The 20,632-nt window shown below is 36.7% G+C and overlaps 1 protein-coding gene across 5 annotated transcripts in view; it reads right to left on the bottom strand.

The window, feature by feature from the left end:
- SFMBT1 (Scm like with four mbt domains 1) overlaps positions 1-20,632 on the bottom strand; it is a 197,890-nt gene that overhangs the window by 89,799 nt on the left and 87,459 nt on the right. Inside the window, exon 1 of one of the 5 annotated variants that reach the window (XM_056804895.1) lies at positions 3,503-3,522. The exons of the other annotated variants lie outside the window; for them this stretch is intronic. The gene's annotated coding sequence lies outside the window, so the exon portion shown is untranslated. Of the gene's footprint in view, positions 1-3,502; positions 3,523-20,632 lie in introns of those variants that run through there. 5 annotated transcript variants of the gene reach the window in all.

The raw sequence follows: 20,632 nt of genomic DNA, 5'->3' as shown, positions 1-20,632 counted from the left end.
AGAGTACTCCTTTTTTAATTGGCATACTATACTTTTTTATGAATATAATAAATAACATAATTTAAAAGTTATCTATTTGTGTCTATCCCTACCAGTCTTCCTTTTGTTCTCTTCTATGAATTTAAGGAAAAACTACAATGATCCTCTTCTTTCCTTTCTATTTTAGAGAAAGCAGGTCATCACTATCTACTCTCCCTCCTTCAAAAAAAAATATCCTATGGAAAATTAATTGAATAGCAAGGCCAGTTATTATTTTTAGCATAGCAACATAGAAGAAAAAAGCCTGCAAAAAATGAGAGGGTGGAATGAGACTTCAAATACAACAGAAAAGGAATGGGAAAGAATAAAAAAGCCCAACTTTTGTTTCCTACAAACCCTAACTTTTCTGGGTGGACAGAGGGAAAAAAAGATATGTGCAATACATACAAATAGAATAGAATTCATAAATGCTTAGGTGGGGACAGAAATAAGTAGGGCAAAGTAAATGAACACATCTTTAGAACCTCCCCCCAAAAGCATCATAAATTAAGAGATTGGACAGAAATTAGGAACAAAGGAGAAAATTTTGAATCATAATCTTTTCTGAAAAAAGAAAGGAAAAGGTCAAAAAAGAAGAGAAATAAAGAGAACAAGAAAGGAATAAGTTAAATAATTCAAAGAACTTGGATAGGGAAGTTTTAAAAAAGAATGATGGACCTGTGTGAGTCAACTAGAATTGAAATAGAATAAGCAAATTAAATTTCAGGGGACCACACGATTATTTAAAAGATCAAAGAGGTAAAAATCAGTAAAAAGGAAATAAATAGAAGAAATAACAAAACTTAAGAGCATTACCCTAAATATCAGATTAAGCAACCCAATAAAATGAAGAAGAATGGCAGAAGACATAAGAAACCAAAACCAAATAAAATGCTAAGCACTATCAAATATTTTTAAAAGACACATACAGAAAAAAAAATTAAAAACAAGAAATAAAATTTGTCAGGTAATTCAATAAGAATATAAATTACAAAAATGCTAATAAGCAAAAAGAAAAATTCATGTCAAGAGAGATAAAAGACCACCTTTATTTGTTTAAAGGCAAGACAGTCAATGAAACAATAGCATTATTGACTGTATATACCAAATGGCATTGCAGCTAAATTCATAAAGGAAAAGATAATGAATTTTAAAACATATAGATAATAGGGGGCAACTGGATAGCTCAGTGGATTGAGAGCCAGGCCAGGAGGTCCTAGGTTCAAATGTGGCCTCAGACTCTTCCCAGCTGTGTGACCCTGGGCAAGTCACTTCACCCCCATTGCCTAGCCCTTACCACTCCTCTGCCTTGGAACCAATACACAGTATTGTATAACATTGATCATTAGATCAATCTTTCAAAGATAAACAAAAAGGAAAATAAAGCATTCAGCAAGCCAACACAGCATATTATGAAAGGGAACAATAAAGATAGATAGATAGATAGATAGATAGATAGATAGATAGATAGATAGATAGACAGACAGACAGACAGACAGACAGACAGACAGGTTATATAGAAAGATTACATATATTTCTTAGAATATTGTTTTTAAAGATTATATACTAGGGCTCAGAAATTTTAACAAAAGTAAAACTGGTAGAAATATATATATATATATATATACACATATATATATATAGTGGATCATAGCATAATTAAAATAATAGGAACACAAACTATCTATATGAATGGAAATTAAATAATGTAAATAGCAAGCAATTTGAAGCAAAATCATAGAAACAATATCTATGAAAAAGAAAATAATAAATGACATACCAAAATTTGGACAGGACACTAACGCAGTCCTCAAAGAAAAAAATTATATCAGAAAAAAGCCTATGAGCAACAAAATATTTCACAACCTGAATACACAACTAAAAAAAATTTTTTTTAATTCAAAAGAAATAAAAATCCTGAAAATTAAAGAGAAAAGATAAAATAGAAAACAAAAACATTCAACAATGAATGGTAAAAGAGTTGCAATTCTAAAAAAGAGAACTTTTATAAACTCTTAGCAAATAATCACTCTAAAGTGGGAAAATCAAATTACTTAGCATGGTTAATTTACTACAGAGAGTAAGTAAACAGAATTATTTGAACCTACCAGATAAAATTAAGCACTAGCAAAACAGAATTTAAAAGAATTACTTACTACAAATCGGTTAAATGCCTATTAACAAAACAAGGAACAGAGAGATCTTAAACAACTCAACTTGAGGAAGTGAAATTGAATAAAACTACTTTTGTACTTTTTGTAAACTACAAAAATCATTCTTAATAACTGAGGGGGGAAAAAAACACAGTCAAAATCCTGAGACAAATGTGATCCTAATACCTAAAAATGGGAAGAATTAAGCAGAGCAAAAACTTCAGACCAATACCACTATTGAAAAATGATTAAAAAATTAAAAATTAATTACTCAAATTTATAAAGAGCTAAAACAATTGTACAAAAAATCAAGCCATTCTCCAATTGATAAATGGGCAAGGGACATGAACAGGCAGTTTTCAGCCAAAGAAATCAAAACTATTAATAAGAACATGAAAAAGTGTTCTAAATCTCTTATAATCAGAGAAATGCAAATCAAAACAACTCTGAGGTATCACCTCACACCTAGAAGATTGGCTAACATGACAGCAAAGGAAAGTAATGAATGCTGGAGGGGATGTGGCAAAGTTGGGACATTAATGCATTGCTGGTAGAGTTGTGAACTGATCCAACCATTCTGGAAGGTCATTTGGAACTATGCCCAAAGGGAGCTAAAAGACTGACTGCCCTTTGATCCATAGCACTGCTGGGTTTATAGCCCAAAAAGATAATAAGGAAAAAGACTTGTACAAGAATATTCATAGCTGCGCTCTTTGTGGTGGCAAAAAATTGGAAAATGAGGGGATGTCCTTCAATTAGGGAATGGTTGAACAAATTGTAGTATCTGTTGGTGATGGAATACTATTGTGCTGAAAGGAATATGCACTAAAGGAATTCCATGTGAACTGGAACAACCTCCAGGAATTGATGCAGAGTAAAAGGAACAGAACCAGGAGAACATTCTACACAGAGACTGATACACTGTGGCATGGAATGGACTTCTCCTTTAGTGGCAATGCAGTGATCCTGAACAACTAAAAGGGATTTACTAGAAAGGACACTAACCATATCCAAAGGAAAAACCGTGGGAGCAGAAACACCAAAGAAAAACAACTGCTTGATTACATGGGGGCCGGGGTGGGGGTGGGGGTGGGGGTGGGGGTGGGGGTGGGGGGGTAGGGAATATGATTGGTGATATAGACTCTAAATGATCATCCTAGTGCAAACATCAACAACATGGAAATAGGTTCTGATCAAGGACACATGTGTATTGGCTAGTGTGTTTGGGGGGGGGGGGGGGGTTATGATTCTTGTAACCAAAGAATAATGCTCTAAATTGACTAAAAATTTTTTTCAAAAAGAAAAAAGTAAAGTAGTTTAGGTTAGCATACATATTAATTGCTCTTTCAACATAATTCACTTGAAGATCCATCTTGACCAAGGATTGCCCTTACTCCTAAAAAAAGAAAAAAGGGATAAGGATTTTTATCCAAAAATATCCAAAAGACAATAAAAATAAAATTTTAATATATTACACTGATTGAATTAAACTTGTTTAGGAAATGCAAAGATGAAATTAGGAAAAGAATTTGTATAATAATCTTTAAAATAAAAATAACCAAACCCCCTCACATTTATACTTATAGATGCAGGAAAATTCTTTGATTAAAAAAAAAAGAATCCATTTGTTTAAAACCCTAAAAATATAGGTATGAAAGAGTATTTTTAATGTGATAAAAAGTCTCTCCTAAAAAATAAAAGTTGGTATTTTCAATGGAGCTGTAATAGAAGCTATTCTAATATATACAAGGCAAGAGAAAAAATTAGAGATAACAAACATTGTTAAAGACAAGACAAATGTATCCCAAAATGCAGATGACAAGATAATTTATTTGGGAAACTCCAAATCAGCAAAATTTCAGCAAAGTAGAAAGATCCAAAATAAATCAACAAGAATAGAAACGCAGAAAACATTTGATTTTTCACTTGTTTATATGGGTATTGGATGTGGGGTTTGGGTTTTTCAAAGATTATTACAAAAATGATTAACATGGAAATAGGTATTGAGTGATAATATATGTATGACCCTGTGGAACTGCTTGGTGGCTCTGGGAGTAGGGAGGAAAAAGGGGAGTGAAAGTACATGAATCATGTAACCATGGAAAAATACTTAAAGTTTTTTTTTTAAGTTTAAAATTTAAAAATACTTTAAATAAAGTTTAAATAAAATTTAAAAAATAATAAAAGGGAGGAACTTCTTTTAGAAGAAAAGAGAAATAAAAATCTGTCAGTACCTATTAATAAATAAACCAACCCTCAAAAAATCATTTCTATACAGCAATAACAAAAACATGGAGAAAACTATCAAAAAGGGAAATTCTACGTGAAAATGCTCAAAATATCTGTTGTTATAAGAAAAATACATCCAAGATATACAAAATACAATTAAAATACTTCTAAAGAAATAAAGACAAGTGAAAGTAAACTGTTCACTTTTGGACCACATTGATATAAAAATAATGGTATTATCGAACCTAACTAAAAAGATTTTATGACAGCACATCTGTCTGGCATCTTACCAAGCATTTTAATACGTGTTTGCCTACTTGTCTTGGCATTCAAGGCTTCTGACCGGAATCAGGGGCCACTAATATTTTCACCATTACTTTATACTACAATTTTGCATGTTGGGGGGAGGGAAAGAGAATAGTAACCTGTATAAGACAGTGTAAAAGGAAATTCTTAATCCCTTTCTCTAATTCAACTGGAAACCTAGAGGTCCTTTTACCATAGAGATGTAAAGATATACCAGCCCACAATGAAAAGAAGTAGAAACCAGAGAAACAAGAAGTGAGGTAAGAAGGGGTTATAAAAGGCCCAGCATGAGGTCTGAAAGGGGCTTTTTGACCTTTTTTTTTGGATTGGGAGGTAATTGGTTAGTGGAGGTTGGTTGCTGGTGGTGTGGGTTGGTGATTAATTGGTGGTTGGGAGATAGATAGATAGATAGATAGATAGATAGATAGATAGATAGATAGATAGATAGATAGATAGATAGATAGATTCTGCCTGGTGAGCTGAGCTGAAGGCTGATCAGCTGGACTTTCTTTAAAGGTAGTTATAATGTAGCTAGTTGAGCAATTTCTCTCCCTATCTCTTGCCTGTATTTCCCTCCTTTCACTATATTCTCATTAAAACTAAAATTGTTAAAAGCTTCTCACTTATTTTGTCAATCTCCTAATTTTAACTCTTACAACAGAGGTACATTACATGTGGAGCATGGCCACCACTAGGAAAACAGAATAGCCCAGCAAAAATTTAATTCATTCCAATATTTTAAACCAAATATCTCAATAATTTCTAAATAGATGACTTACATATAAAAAGTCACTTCATAAACATAAAATGAAGGAGAAATCTTGTGCTGCAATGTACAGCAGAAAAATTCCTAGCCAAACAAAGGATAGATAGGATAATAGAAGATAAAAGGGACAAAAGGTTGATATCTAAGATATATAGAGAACGGAGTCAAATGTGAAGGAATAAGATATTCCCCCATAGATTAAGAATCAAAGGGCATACACTGACATTTCTCAAAAGTGGGAAAGCAATTTAATTTAAAACCATATGGAAAATTCTTAAAATTACTAATAGAGAAATTAAAATTAAAACAACTAATGGTTCTCCCTATACACTTCACATTGGCAAAAATGACAAAAAGCAAACAGTTGTTGGAAGGATCTGAGAAAAGGGAAGGATGTGTACACATTATAGATATACATTGCTGGTATAGTTGTGAATTAGACCAACCATTTTGGAAAACAGTTTAAATCTATGTCCAAAAAGTATCTAAACTGTGCCTAACCTTGGACTTAGTGATAACACTAATAGACTTACATCCTAAAGAGATCAAAGGAAGAGTTAAAGGATGCATAGGTTAAAATATCTATAACAGTTTTTACAGTAGCAAAGAGTTGGAAAGAAATAAGGGTGCTCACAAACTGAGGAATGTCTGAATAAATTATAGCTTAAATATAAGATATATTGTTGCACCGTAAAAAAAATAACAGAAGGAACAGATCTGGAAAAGGGGAGGGAACACTTTGAAGAACTGATACAATGTGCAATAGAATCAAAATAACAATTATATAACTAATTACAATACTGCAGAGTAAAACAAACTCTGAAAGACTTAAGAACTGATCAATGCAGTGACCAACCATGACTCTAGAGTAGCATTTGCAAATGTTTCCAAGTTTGAGTACCCAAACTACAACTTTAAGCTGTCTGAGCCCCCTCAATTACCCCAAAGAACAGAGGGAGGAAGTGCTCACTTTGGGTGGCTAGAAAGAGGGGTGGGGCATGTAAATTATGTCCCCAGGTAGGGAGAAGATGGAGAATGAAGCAGCCCCCCCCCCCAGCATGCCAGCTGGGCATGTGTGCCAATATTTCATCAACGCTGCTCTGGAGAGGACTGCTGGGTAAGCATGCTTCCTACTTCTTAATATAAGAGTGAGAGTTTAGAAGTGCAAAGGGAGGGAAGGAGGGGGAAACCAGTCAATATTTTCTCAATCAGCCAGTTAGTACATTTGTTTTGCTTGATTATACTTATTAATTACAAGGGAGGTTCTAAATTTTTTGAGGGAGGATACCTGAAAGGCAGTGGGATACTAAGTGATAAAAATACCAAAAGGGGGAAAAGAATGACAAAAGCATCAAAGAACTTAAAACAATCAAACAGAACAGGTTCAGAGGGAAACAGATTAAGTGTGACAGCTTGGGAACTACCTTCCTGAATATGTTTATATTCCTTTAAAATCATATGTAATAAAAAGCAGGTAGGTGGATTAGTTTGAGAGAGAGCCAGACCTAGAGATGGGTGGTACCAACATCAAATCTAGGCCTCAGACACTTCATACCTGTGTGACTTTGGAGAAGTCATTTAACCCTATTGCCTAGCCTTTACCATTCTTTTCCCTTGGAACCAATATACAGTATTGATTCTAAGACAAAAAGAAAGGATTCTTGGTTTTGTGGGGGGTTTTTTAAGCTGTATGTAATAAAGAGTTGAATTCAGAATAAAAAAAAATAATCTTAAAAATTCAAAGGATATCGACAACACTATCATTTGGAGGCTGAAAGCTACTTTGAGGGAAAGCTGTTCAACCTTTGACTCAATCATTAATTTGGCAGAAAAACTCTTATGGAGGTTATGTAATTGAATATAAATGTCCTTCCATCACTTTTATCACATTTAAAACAAATGAATATCTTGAAGGATTAAATTGCAATTATCAGAATAATTTAGCATGCTTCATTCCTTTAAAGTATCTGTATGTAAAGTATGACTGAGGAGAGACTCTAAATGAACACTCTAATGCAAATACCAACAACATGGAAATGGGTTCGAATCAAGAACACACGTGATACCCAGTGGAATCATACGTCGGCTATGGGAGAGGTGGGGGGGGGGGAGAAAAGAAAATGATCTTTGTTTCCAATGAATAATGTTTGGAAATGACCAAATAAAATAATGTTTAAAAAATAAAAAAAATTTTTAAAAATAAAGTATCAGATAAACACATTTCTATATTATGAACTTAATTGAATTTGTGTTTAATTTCTCCTCATAATCCCTCAATTAACTATACAAGAAGGAATGTCTAATGAGGAAAAGAATAAATGTGTTATCCTAGTTTCTTCCCCTTATGAAAAGAAAGTTTCTTATGTGAACTGAAGCACAGCAAAGTAAGCAGCACCAGGAAAATACATATAGTCTTCACAAAAATATGAATGGGAAGAACAAAAAAATACAACTCAACATTGTGTAATTATAACTTCGAATGGTCCTAGGTAAAAGGTGGGAAAATTTACATTGCTTTTCAATATTTTGAAGACATAGAATAATCTAAGTATAGAATGATTCCTGTGTTATCAGGCACAATGCATACATTGGATGTGCTTTTTTTAAATCTCTATTATAATTGAGAGCTTGCTGAGAAGATGGTATATTTGGGGAAAACTTTATTAAAAGTTTAAAAAGTTTATTTAAGTTTTTAAAAATCATTTAATTTTCTTGGTCATGGGTAAATTATCTTTTCAACTAAACTCTAAGATTTTCTACATAGAGCACTATCAATTGATTAAGAGTCACATACTTGCTTATGTAGTATCCTGCTACACTATCTGCAGGGATTCTGGAAATAATACTCTTTTTTTTCATTGCAGTTATTATCTGTAAGTTTTCTCTTTTGTATTTTCAACCAACAAATACATTAATTTTTAAAAGACCTAACCTGTGTAAAAGATTTTTAGGCACTTGATTCCAAAAATATTATGAAAACTATCAGTGTACCAGACTATTTTAATTTAAAAAATGATAAAAAAAAATCAGTAAGTAGAAGCACAAAAAGCTCTTGTCAGGTACAACATCCATTCCTATTAACACCACTAGAAAACCTTGTAATAAATGAACCACTCCTTAATATAAGCAGTATTTAAAACCAAGAGCCAATTTTATATGCAATGGAATAACCATCAAGAGCTCTTGCCCACGAGCTCAGAGATAAAGCAAGAATGCTGAATATCACTATTACCTTATATAGTGTACAAAATGCTAGTTATATTAAATAAGATATGAAAGTGAAATTAAAGAAACATGGCCAAGAAGAAACAAAATCATCACTTTTGTAAGTGATATAATGGTTTGCTTACTGGCTCTAAGTAAATTAAAAATTAACTGAAATAATGAATAATCAGCAAAAATGCATCATAAATATAAAATAAATCCATCTTGTCATCCAGGAACCTACTTGTTAGTTTCAGCCTAAGAACTATGTACCACACTGAGTCCTAGAGGTTAGGGCCAAAAATACTACATTACAGCATTTCTTATCCTCAAGGAGAATACATTCTACTGCAGGAAAACAGCATGAACAGATGGTATAAAAAAAAATGTACAAAAGGACTATAAAAGAGAAAAAGGGAGATGACAATGAAAAGGAAGAATAAGGATAAATCTTGTGGAGGAGGTGGCACTTGAGATGACTTATAGGAAAGTAGGGATTCTACAAGGAGACTAAGAGGAAGAAATGCATTTCAGGGATTAGGGAGAGGAGGAAGGGAATAATAAACTGTACAAAGGAACAGAAGTGGGAAATGACAGAACGTTCTAGATGGGGTACAGCAAATTGGCTAGTTTGTAATGTGGCCTGTGTAAAAGTCATGTTCAATTGACAAAACTCATCATATCCCTCCCGCAACTCACCCCCTTTTTCCAAATTTCCTTATAACTATTGAGGGCACCATCATTCTATGGGTCACTGAGGTATTATGCATTTTCTTCAACTCATTCATCACTCATATTCTTCCCTAAATAGCCAATCAGTTGCCAAATCTTATTTCTAACTCCACATCTCTAGTATATGTCTCTTCTTTGCCATTTATATAGCCATAGCCTAGTTCAGACCTTCATCACCCTGCTCCTAGACTAGTGCAATCGTTTCTTTGCCTCAAATCTCTCCCCCATATCAATGCATACTCTATACAGTTTCCAAAGTAATTTTCCTAAAGATCATGTCTAACCTTGTCATCCCCTACTCAGAATACTCCAGTACCTTCCTTATTATCATTACAACCAAATATTAACTCCTCTGTTTAGTATTTGAAACTTTCACAACCTAGCCCCTCCCTATCTTTTCAGTCTTCTTGCATATTATTCCTCTCAAATGTGCTCTATAGTCTAGCCATGTTTGCTGTTCCTCACATCAAAAGTTTCATCTCCTGTCTCCATACCATTGCACTGACTCACTATGTCTGAAATGCTCTTTTTATCACTTCTACCTGTCTTAGTATCCCTAGCTTCCTTCAAGACTTAGTTCAAGTACTACCCTCTTGCAGGTGAAAGAACTGAAGGGATTAGGATAGCAAGTGGTTAATTGTGGGAATTGAATGACCCACACTAATTCCATCTTTCTCAATTCTGGATGTAGATCATCAGTTCTCTTTCTCTTCAATGATGAGCCTCATCCAAATTCTGTCCTGTAAGAAAACCTTATTCAACTATGGGAACTGAGATTAAAACTTACTGCATTATTTGAATTTAGCTCAATATGGCTGGGAAACTGGACCACCTGAACCTACTATTTAGAGACCCTTAAACAAAGACTCATGTTGACCAGAAATGCTGTCAGATACGAAGATTGAGACAAGAAGATTTCTTCTAACTGTACAGCCCATGTGTCTTATCTTAAAACTAGCCCCATACTGATTGATCCTTTGTTTCTATGTTCCTCTGACTGTATACAGACACTAGGGAGGAGTGGAACGCCTCTTTTTCTAAATTCAGGGGATTGCATCTGTTAACTTCTCTCCCAATTCTGAAAATCCCTAAATCTTCCACCCAATTAGAAATCAGATTATCTACTGTTGTATAGTTTCCTTTTAATTAAATGGTCTTAGCTGACTGTTTTTACTGTATAAAAGTCTGTCTCCTCCTCTATTTGGGGTCTGGAAGGAACTTGATCCCTATTTGTTGGGCTAATGGCATGTGTTGCTTAATAAATAGATCTGTTCAGAAGTTGGAAACTTTGTTTTCTCAGTCATTTTTGTCTTTCACTTGTTACTATACAAGACATCTTTCCTGGTCATCACACAGCTGCTTGTGTATAAGGTAACCCTAACCCCTCAAGGGTTACCTTATAGCTACTGTGTATCTTATACCTATCTTTATAGGGTTACATGTTTTATTATTGAATGTGCCCATTCAAATATACTCTTTGAGGGCAAGGATTGTTTTATCTTTTTTCTTTGCATCCTGTTCCTAGCATATAATAGGCTTCCAAAATGCTTATTGTTTGTTGTCCTAGCTTATTTGAATAAACCTGTAAAGATAGGATATAGTTAAGGAAGTTTGCATTTTGATCTAGAGGAAATTGGTAGCCATTAAAGGGCAGGTAGAGAAAATGAAGTTTTGTTCTGTCAGCATGGAATCTAGGAATCCCAAACCTGTTACCTAGTGAGATCTGATGAACCCCAATTTTCAGGACTAGCTTGTAGATTGGAGACCCCAAAGCTTGTACTGTTCCCTGTTCCCATGGAATCTACCCTGAAGGGAATCCCGAATTAGCAGACCCTCAGGGGATGGACAATCCTGGTTGGGTGAGACTAGTAGTGGCGGTAGTCTCTCCGTGACCGAGAATGACAATTGTCTTTGTGTATTATCATCTATTGATGTACCCTCATGTGGCTTTGAAGTCCAAAGGCTGAGGCGCACAGTTTGTGGCACATGGGGCCTGGGATGCCAGTTGTTATGGGAGGTGCAGTTGTGGCCTGGTGTCGGCGTTCACGCGCAGCGGCAAGACGTCGACGTCGCTCATCTTCAAAGGTGGTGGAAGCATGGTGAACGTGGGTTCGCCAGCTGCTTCTGACAGAGGCAGCGAGTTCTAGTTGCTTTGGTGTAATGCCAGCCCACTTCAAGTTGAACTTTAGCTGATCCTTGAATCTTTTTTTTGGTCGGCCTTGTTTCCTGAGTCCAGCTGACAGTTCATAGAATACCTATCTTGGTATTCGCTGTGGGTCCATGCGGATGACGTGTCCAGACCATCGTAGCTGGGTTTTGAGGACCAGGACTTCGATGCTGGTGGAGTTGGCTCTGTCGAGGACTTCCTGGTTGGTGATTCGGTCCTGCCATCGGATTCTCATGATTGACCGGAAGGAGCGTTGGTGGAATTGCTCCAGCTGTTTCATGTGCTTCCAGTACAGTGTCCATGTCTCACAACCGTACAGGAGCGAGCTGAGGACCACTGTGTTGTACACTTTGAGCTTCGTCGCAGTGCTTACACCTCTGTGTTGGAGGACTTTGCAGCGCAGCCACCCGAGTGCCTGGCTGGCCTTTTGGATCCTGGCATTGATCTCATGGTCTAGGGACCCGTCCTTGGCGATGGTGCTGCCCAGGTACTTGAAAGTGTTGACGTTAGAAAGCTGCGTGCTGTCGATTGTAATGCACGGCTGGTTCGTTGGCCTTCCTGGTGCAGGTTGGAACAGCACCTCTGTTTTGCTGAGGCTGATAGTCAGGCCAAACAATTTTGTTGCGGTAGAGAACCTGTCCACAATGGTTTGGAGATGATTTTCTTGGTGGGCCATGAGAGCACAGTCATCTGCGAAGAGAGCTTTCAGGATGAGTCTCTCTGTTGTCTTTGTTTTTGCAGTCAGGCGGCGAAGGTCAAATAGTGAGCCATCCAGTCGGTATTTGATGTAGACGCCCAGGACTAGATCCATCACAGCATGTCGTAATACTTGAGTGAAGGATAGGTTGAATAGTACCGGAGCAAGGACACAGCCTTGTTTCACGCCATTAGAGATGTTGAAGCGATCGGAAGTCTCTCCACCAGATAGGACTTCCCCTGTCATGTTGACATGAAAGAGCTGGATCAGTTTGATGAATTTTGCCGAGCAACCGAGCTTGCTAAGGATCACCCACAATGCATCCCTGTTCACTGTGTCGAACGCCTTTGTCAGGTCTATGAAGACAATGCAGAGACTCAGGTTCTGCTCAAGGCATTTTTCCTGCATTTGCCTCACCACGAAGACCATGTCGATGGTGCTGCGATCTGGTCTGAAGCCACATTGTGATTGAGGCAGGTTCTGCTCTGAAAGAGATGACAAGAGTCTGTTGAGTATAACACGGGCGAGGATCTTTCCAGCAGTGGAGAGTACTGAGATGCCTCTGTAGTTGTCACAGGCTGCTCGTGAGCCTTTGTTCTTGTATAGGACTACGATGGAGGCATCTCTGAGTTCTGAGGGCCTGTCTTCCTCTTCCCATATGCTGGTCAGTACTATGTGGAATGCCTGGAGCGCCTTTCCATTTAAGGTCTTGTATGCCTCGGTTGGGATCCCGTCTTTACCGGGTGCCTTGCCTGCACTCATTTGTTTAATGGCTTTTTTGCTAAGGACACTCTTTGTTTTAGGTAGTCTCCCCTATTGTATTAGAACCTTTCCCAAGAATATCCACACCTGAGCAGAAACCATCCTTTAGTATCTATTGTAAGCAGCCTCTTCTTACATCCTAGCCTCTAGCTATAATTCCTTTCCCAAGCTTGATTGTATCCTGTCAAGTGCAGTTTGAACACGTCCATTTTCTTTGTAGCTTTAGTGATGTCAATCATCTTTCCCTGCCCCTGGATTCCCCAAACGGTATATAGGTTCTCCAAATTCTTTTGTTTCTCGGAGTCCATCCTGAGTCTGTGGCACTCCCAGGGGTCAATGACGAGGGTGTCCAGACTCTGTGCAGTCTCGGGGAGTAGCTGTTGTCCGCTGAGGCCTTTAGCGCTGAACCCCTTTAACCCTGGATTAATGAGTGATTTTGACTATTTAATAGTTCTGTGTTTTTTCTAGTTGACATAATGGAGGTTCCATCAAGATCTGAAGTCCCGGCTGCCTAAGCCCTCCTGCTACTGAGGACCCCGAGACTTAAGGTACCTCACACAACCTGTTTGGGGTTGGGTAAGGAGTCTGGTTAGCAAGGGCCAAGTAACTCGCATCTCGTGTTTGGGAGTGACTCGCTCTTTAATTAAGGAATTGTTGGTTGGGCGTCCGTGGGGTACATGCATCGTCAATAGCCACCCGGGTGCTATTGGACATGGGTAACAGCTTGTCTGTGGTCCCAAGGGAAGGTGGGGGCAGTCAGCAGCCCAAAGAACCACCTAGAAGTGCAGCAGCAAGTCATATGATTTCTAAGTGTGGACCTGGATGCAGATTAACATTTCCAAGTTAACGGTTCACTAAAAAAAATTACATTAAAGAAAAAAACTATCAACATATAGTCTGAGACAATCACTTAATGGAATATATAGTTCTGTTTTGTAGCTTTCAGAGATTGGATCAAAATAGAACTACTTGCTATATATACCAAATCAATTAATTCCCTTTATTTAGCATTTAGTATGTTCTAGGTCAGCAATGGCAAACCTTTTAGAGATGGGAGTGTCGTGCCCCTCCCCCACACACATTGGGGCCCCCATTGCTCCACACAGGGTAAGGAGGAAACACTCCCATTGAGCTACTGGGGTGAGGGTCAGGTGACATGAAAAAATATTGTCAGGCACAGTGGAGAGGGGGAGGGGAGCAGTTTCATTCAATCCCCTCTGCCTTTCTAGTAATGAACTTGAGGGGACTGCATGTCCACAGAGAGCTCTCTATATGCCTCTTTGGCACCTGTGCCATAGGTTCATCACCACTGTGGGTACTCAACTGTCCTCCACCGTCCCCCTGTCACACCCCACCCCCATTTGTTACTAGAAAGGCAGAGAGAGGAACTCAGGAGGAGTTCCCTCCCCCTCTCCATCGTGGCTGATGACATTTTTTTCATAACTTCTGGCCAATAGTCCAATGGGAGCCCTTTCTCCCTCCTCTGGGTGGGGTAAGGGGGGAATGACCAAAGTGTGTCCAGCACTAATGGAAGGGAGGGTCTCCAGGGTGGGGCCAGGCATGGCATTCAGTTGGGGGAGGGAAGAATACACTCCATCTCTAAAAGGTTTGACATCCCTGTTCAAGGCAATTTGAGACAACTACAGATAGGAAACTGAAAATTAGTCTCTAGTACTAGGCAATATCTCAAGAAAATTCCTGATGCTAGAATTTGTTAGGTTTTCATTTTCTCAACTCTGAAATTAAGTGAATGTTTAACTGTACAATTTTTAAAACTAGTTCTTTAGCAATCTTAAGGTTGTTATAATACACCAAGAGCATATGTATATGCAATGTTGCATACTCAACACATAAAATTACTTAATAAAAATTAAGCTCATTCAAAATCTGATGGTTTCTAGCATAAGAATGAATATTGCAAAAATATAGTTTGAAAGCTTGCAAAATAATAAAAATGAAAAATCTTATGTGACTATATTGCTAATAGTTCATTTTCTAAAGACAGTAAAAAAAACAATTTTAAAAGAACACATGCATATAGCTAAAACATTTCAATTTGCTTATATAATAAGGAGGTAGGCCTTTACCATGGTCATCTGGGCCCCTTCCCTCCAGAGTTTCTACTGTCTCCTTAAAGCCTCTCTGATTTGTAAGAGAATCAGGCCATTAAAAGTTCAATATGACAGATAAAGGAATCGGAACTAGAAAATAAAATCATAAAGTTTTAAGTGTTTAAAAAGATCTTAGAAGCCATGTAGTGGCTCTATGTCTTCAAGATCAAATACAAAATTTAGCCTTCAAAGCCCTTCAGACTCTACCCCACTGCTGATCTCTCCCTTGCCTCTTCCAGGATTCCTCTGTCTTATTTTCTACTATGTACTCTTTAGTTCAGTAACATTGGCCTCCATACTGTTCCACAAATGATACTCATTCTTTTAGCTCCAGATATTTTCTCTGGCCTTGGAATGCATCCTCTCTTCAACTCCCTGGCTTCCAGCAAGTCACAACTAAAATTTTATCTTTTACATGAAATCTTTTCCAACCCCTTGTAATTCTAGTACCTTTCTCTCTGTTAATGGTTTCCTATTTATCCTTATTGCTTTGTATATATTTGTTTGCATGTTGTCTCCATTAGACTATGAATTACTTGAGGGTAGGAAGAGTTTTACCTCATTTTGTATCCCCAGTCCTTAGCACAGTTCTTGGTAGGTACTTAATAAACATTTATTGATTGACTGACTAGAACACAACATATTACATCAAACTTGATTGATTTATTATTTTTTCTCTTTTTTATTTATTACCAAAAAATGATTCCTTAGGAGAAAAGGAAGAAATATATACTATTGTGATGTGAGTGATATAAAAACAAAAGGTATCAATAAAAAATGAAAAGATAACAACAGTTTTTCTACAAAAATGAAATGGTAACCTGGGACATAAGTTGCAGTTGTTGTTTCATATTACTAGAGGTCTTTGTGTAGTTACTAGATGACCATGTTGGGAGCTACTGAGGCTTTTCTTATTGATCCTATAAAATGGTATGGTTTAATAAGGTATTTCTATAATATTGTCACCAAATACATTATTCTGCCAAGCAGTCATCACATGATATGGATCCCATATGATGCTGGTAGTTTATATTCATACACATTTTTTTAGGAAAGAAAGTGAGACAGTAATTATTCCCATTTTACAGATAAGGAAACATGAGATCCAAAGTAGTTAATTTGTTCAAGCTCCCCAAGATAGCAAGTGGAAAAACTAGGGATCAAACCCAGGACTTCTAACTCCTAGTCTATGTCTTTCTTTTGTGCCATGCTTATTCAAAAGCCATCATCATGTTAAACAATCATTAAGTTCAATAAACAAATATTCTATTAAAAAACTTATGTAGCTTTTTGTAAAATTATGAAAAAGGTAACTTTCTACAAATACAGTTTTCTATTACCCAGGCTAATAATGGAGGCCTTTTTTTTTTTTGCTCTCCTACCTAACCTTTCCAGTGTGAAATAGTATAGAAAGAGAAGAAAAAAGATCCCAGGACAGAACCTTGAAGGACACCCACACATTTATAGAGTGACCTGCAAAGTAGACTGAGAAGGAGCACATAGATAAAAGGAAGAGAACCAGGAGCAGCAGCATAAAAACCTAGAGAAGGGTGTGTGTCCAAAAAAGGGTGATAAAAACTCAAAGGTTGCAGAGAGTTCACAAAGGATGAGGACTGAAAAAAGGCTATTAAACCTGACAATTAAGAGGTCATTAGTAATTTTGGAAAGATTAAGTTTTAGCTGAATGAGATAGAAAGCCAGATTGCAGAGAGAATAAGAAAATGAAAAATAGCTAGCATTCATATAGCACTGTGCCAGGCACAATATAAGCATTTTACAAATATTACCTCATTTGATCCTCGAAACAACCTCAGGAAGCAAGTGCTATTAATATCCTCATTTTGCAGTTGAAGAAAATGAGGTAAACAGAGGTTAAGTGATTTTGCAGGGTCATATAACTAGTATATATCTGAGGTGAAATTTGACTTAGGTCTTACTAACTCCAGGCCCAGCACTCGATCCTCTTCTACACCCAGCTGTTTCTTAAGTTTAGAAGAGAGTAAGAGCAAAAGATGTGGCAACAACAATAATATATGACTTCAAGGATTTCAGCAGCTAAAGGGAAGAAAGATATAGGAAGAATGGATAAATTCAGTTTTTAAAGAATTAGGGAATACTCAACAGGGTTACAAAGTAACAAGCCACATAAAACCTATTTTAATTTTACTTGAACATTTGAACAAACACATGTAGGCCTTCTCATTCTTACCTATAAATTATATGCTTATATATATATACAGATACACACATGAAGATGTTTGCATGCATATAGAAGATACACACACAAGAGACAATGAATAAGAGAAAACATAACCATAAGATCTAAGATTTTTTAATTAATGTGAGGAAGGGGAGAATCTATTGTGAAATAATTATGTCAAAACAAACACAAGTATAAAATCAGTAAGATATAGCTGGCTGTATTATAATTATTCTGTTAAATGGTAGACTAATCTGACACCTCAAATAACTGATCCAAGTGCATGTTAAATACAAAGGAGGATGGAACAGAGCAGATCAGTACTTTTTAAAGGGTCATAGCAAAAGATCACTAAAACTTTTTTTTTATTTTTATTTAGTCATTTCCAAACATTATTCATTAGAAACAAAGATAATTTTCTTTTCTTCCCTCCCCACCCTCCCACCACCTCTCCCATAGCCCACGCGCAATTCCACTGGGTATCACATGTGTTCTTGAGTCAAACCCATTTCCATGTTGTTGGTATTTGCATTAGAGTGCTCATTTAGAGTCTCTCCTCAGTCATATCCCCTCAACCCCTGTAGTCAAGCAGTTGCTTTTCATCGGTGTTTTTACTCCCACCACAGCTTAACTTCTGCTTGTGGATAGTGTTTTTTAGATCCCTGCAGATTGTTCAGGGACATTGCATTGCCACTAATGGAGAAGTCCATTATGTTCGACTGTACCACAGTGTATCAGTCTCTGTGTACAATGTTTTCCTGGTTCTGCTCCTTTCGCTCTGCATCACTTCCTGGAGGTTGTTCCAATCTCCATGGAATTCCTCCACTTTATTATTCCTTTTAGCACAATAGTGTTCCATCACCAACAAATACCACAATTTGTTCTGCCATTCCCCAATTGAAGGGCATCCCCATATTTTCCAATTTTTGGCCACCACAAAGAGTGCAGCTATGAATATTCTTGTACAAGTCTTTTTCCTTATGATCTCTTTGGGGTACAAGCCCAGCAGTGCTATAGCTGGATCAAAGGGCAGACAGTCTTTTATCGCCCTTTGGGCATAGTTCCAAATTGCCCTCCAGAATGGCCGGATCAGTTCACAACTCCACCAGCAATGAATTAGTGTCCCTACTTTGCCACATCCCCTCCAGCATTCATTACTTTCCATAGCTGTTATGTTAGCCAATCTGCTAGGTGTGAGGAGATACCTCAGAGTTGTTTTGATTTGCATCTCTCTGATTATAAGAGATGTAGAACACTTTTTCATGTGCTTATTAATAGTTTTGATTTCTTTGGCTGAGAACTGCCTGTTCATGTCCCTTGCCCATTTATCAATTGGAGAATGGCTTGATTTTTTGTACAACTGATTTAGCTCTTTGTAAATTTGAGTAATTAAACCTTTGTCAGAGGTTTTTATGAAGATTGTTTCCCAATTTGTTGCTACCCTTCTGATTTTAGTTACATTGGTTTTGTTTGTACAAAAACTTTTTAATTTGATGTAGTCAAAATAATTTATTTTACATTTTGTGACTCTTTCTAAGTCTTGCTTGGTTTTAAAATCTTTCCCTTCCCAAAGGTCTGACATGTATGCTATGCTGTGTTTGCCTAATTTTCTTATAGTTTCCTTCTTTATGTTCAAGTCATTCACCCATTCTGAATTTATCTTGGTGTAGGGTGTGAGGTGTTGATCCAAACCTAATCTCTCCCACACTGTCTTCCAATTTTCCCAGCAGTTTTTATAAAATAATGGATTTTTGTCCCAAAAGCTGGGGTCTTTGGGTTTGTCATAAACTGTCTTGCTGAGATCATTTACGCCAAGTCTATTCCACTGATCCTCCTTTCTGTCTCTTAGCCAGTATCAAATTGTTTTGATAACCACTGCTTTATAGTATAATTTGAGATCTGGGACTGCAAGTCCTCCTTCCTTTGCATTTTTTTTTCATGATTTCCCTGGATATCCTTGATCTTTTTTTCTTCCAAATGAACTTTGTTATGGTTTTTTCTAATTCAGTAAAGAAGTTTTTTGGTAGTTCAATGGGTATGGCACTAAATAAGTAAATTAATTTGGGTAGGATTGACATTTTTATTATGTTAGCTCGTCCCACCCATGAGCAACCAATGTTTTTCCAATTGTTTAGATCTAGTTTTAGCTGTGTGGAAAGTGTTTTGTAGTTTTTTCACTAAAACTTTTTAATCAGAAAACTTTACCTGCAAAGCAAAATATGAAGTTGAAACTCAAATCATGGGAACCCAAAAAACAGAAAATTTTTTTACATCCTAACAAGGCTTAAAATGTTAAAATGTTAAATCCAGACTACCCCAGCCCCACAGAGCTCTAAACGGATTATTAACAGAGTTCTGCATCAAATTAATATATTTTGTGGACTTGTGCTGTCATAAAATGCAAAATCCCCTTCAATGACACACCAGAAATTCATCTGTAATTATAATCTTAAAAAACTGGCTGGGGCATTGAGATGAAGTAGCCTACCTATAGTCAAACAGTATTCATCAGAGCAAGATGTGAATTGAATCCAGGTCACAGGAGGTTAGGTTTAGTGATGAAAAGGACATAAAAGTCATCAAGTCTAACCTAATTTTACCAATGAGGAAATCAAGGTTCAAAGAAGTTAAGGTCTTGCTTCAGGGAACATGAGTGGTGCTTGTATCCAGATCTTCTTACTCCCAAATCAATGCCTACCACTGCATCATATTGCCTCGCTCCAAAGCTAGTACTGCCCTTTACTTAATGTTATGTATCTCTCAAGATTTTCAAATATACGTTCACCTTATTGTAAGAAACTCCTCTTAATAAAAAAAAAAAACTTTTGGAAAAAAAAATTCCTCTGATACACATTATCATTATCTTCCTAAAGAAAAAGAGAGAAGGAACTCAAAGGTCTGATACTAAGAAAAAATTGAACAAACCTCCCAAGTGCTTTATTCTCACAGTTCTACTGTTTTCAAGCATACACACCTCCATTCTCACTTCTGAAAAATCTAGTTGTCTTGGAATGTGATATTATGACTACAGATTCTCTAGCCTGTGAACCTTTGAGTAAGAACTGGAAGCAGCATAAAAATAATTATGTTTCATTAAAAGCAGATGGCTCATTTGAAGAGGATGAAAAAACCTCCAATGAAGCTAAGCACAATAGGAAATGAAAAGGAGCACTTCATGCTCCAGACAATTGAGCACTTTGTAAAGGATCACTGAGCAAATCAGCAGGGGAACAAGGGACAGAACCCAGTTTTTGCTGAGCCTAACTACTTTTCAATAATGAACCAGT

Source organism: Monodelphis domestica, chromosome 7, assembly GCF_027887165.1.
Source record: "Monodelphis domestica isolate mMonDom1 chromosome 7, mMonDom1.pri, whole genome shotgun sequence".
In the NCBI taxonomy this organism is placed as follows: Eukaryota; Metazoa; Chordata; class Mammalia; order Didelphimorphia; family Didelphidae; genus Monodelphis; species Monodelphis domestica.
The sequence above is the reverse complement of the archived record's forward strand: the minus strand, read 5'-3'. Positions and strand labels throughout refer to the sequence as shown.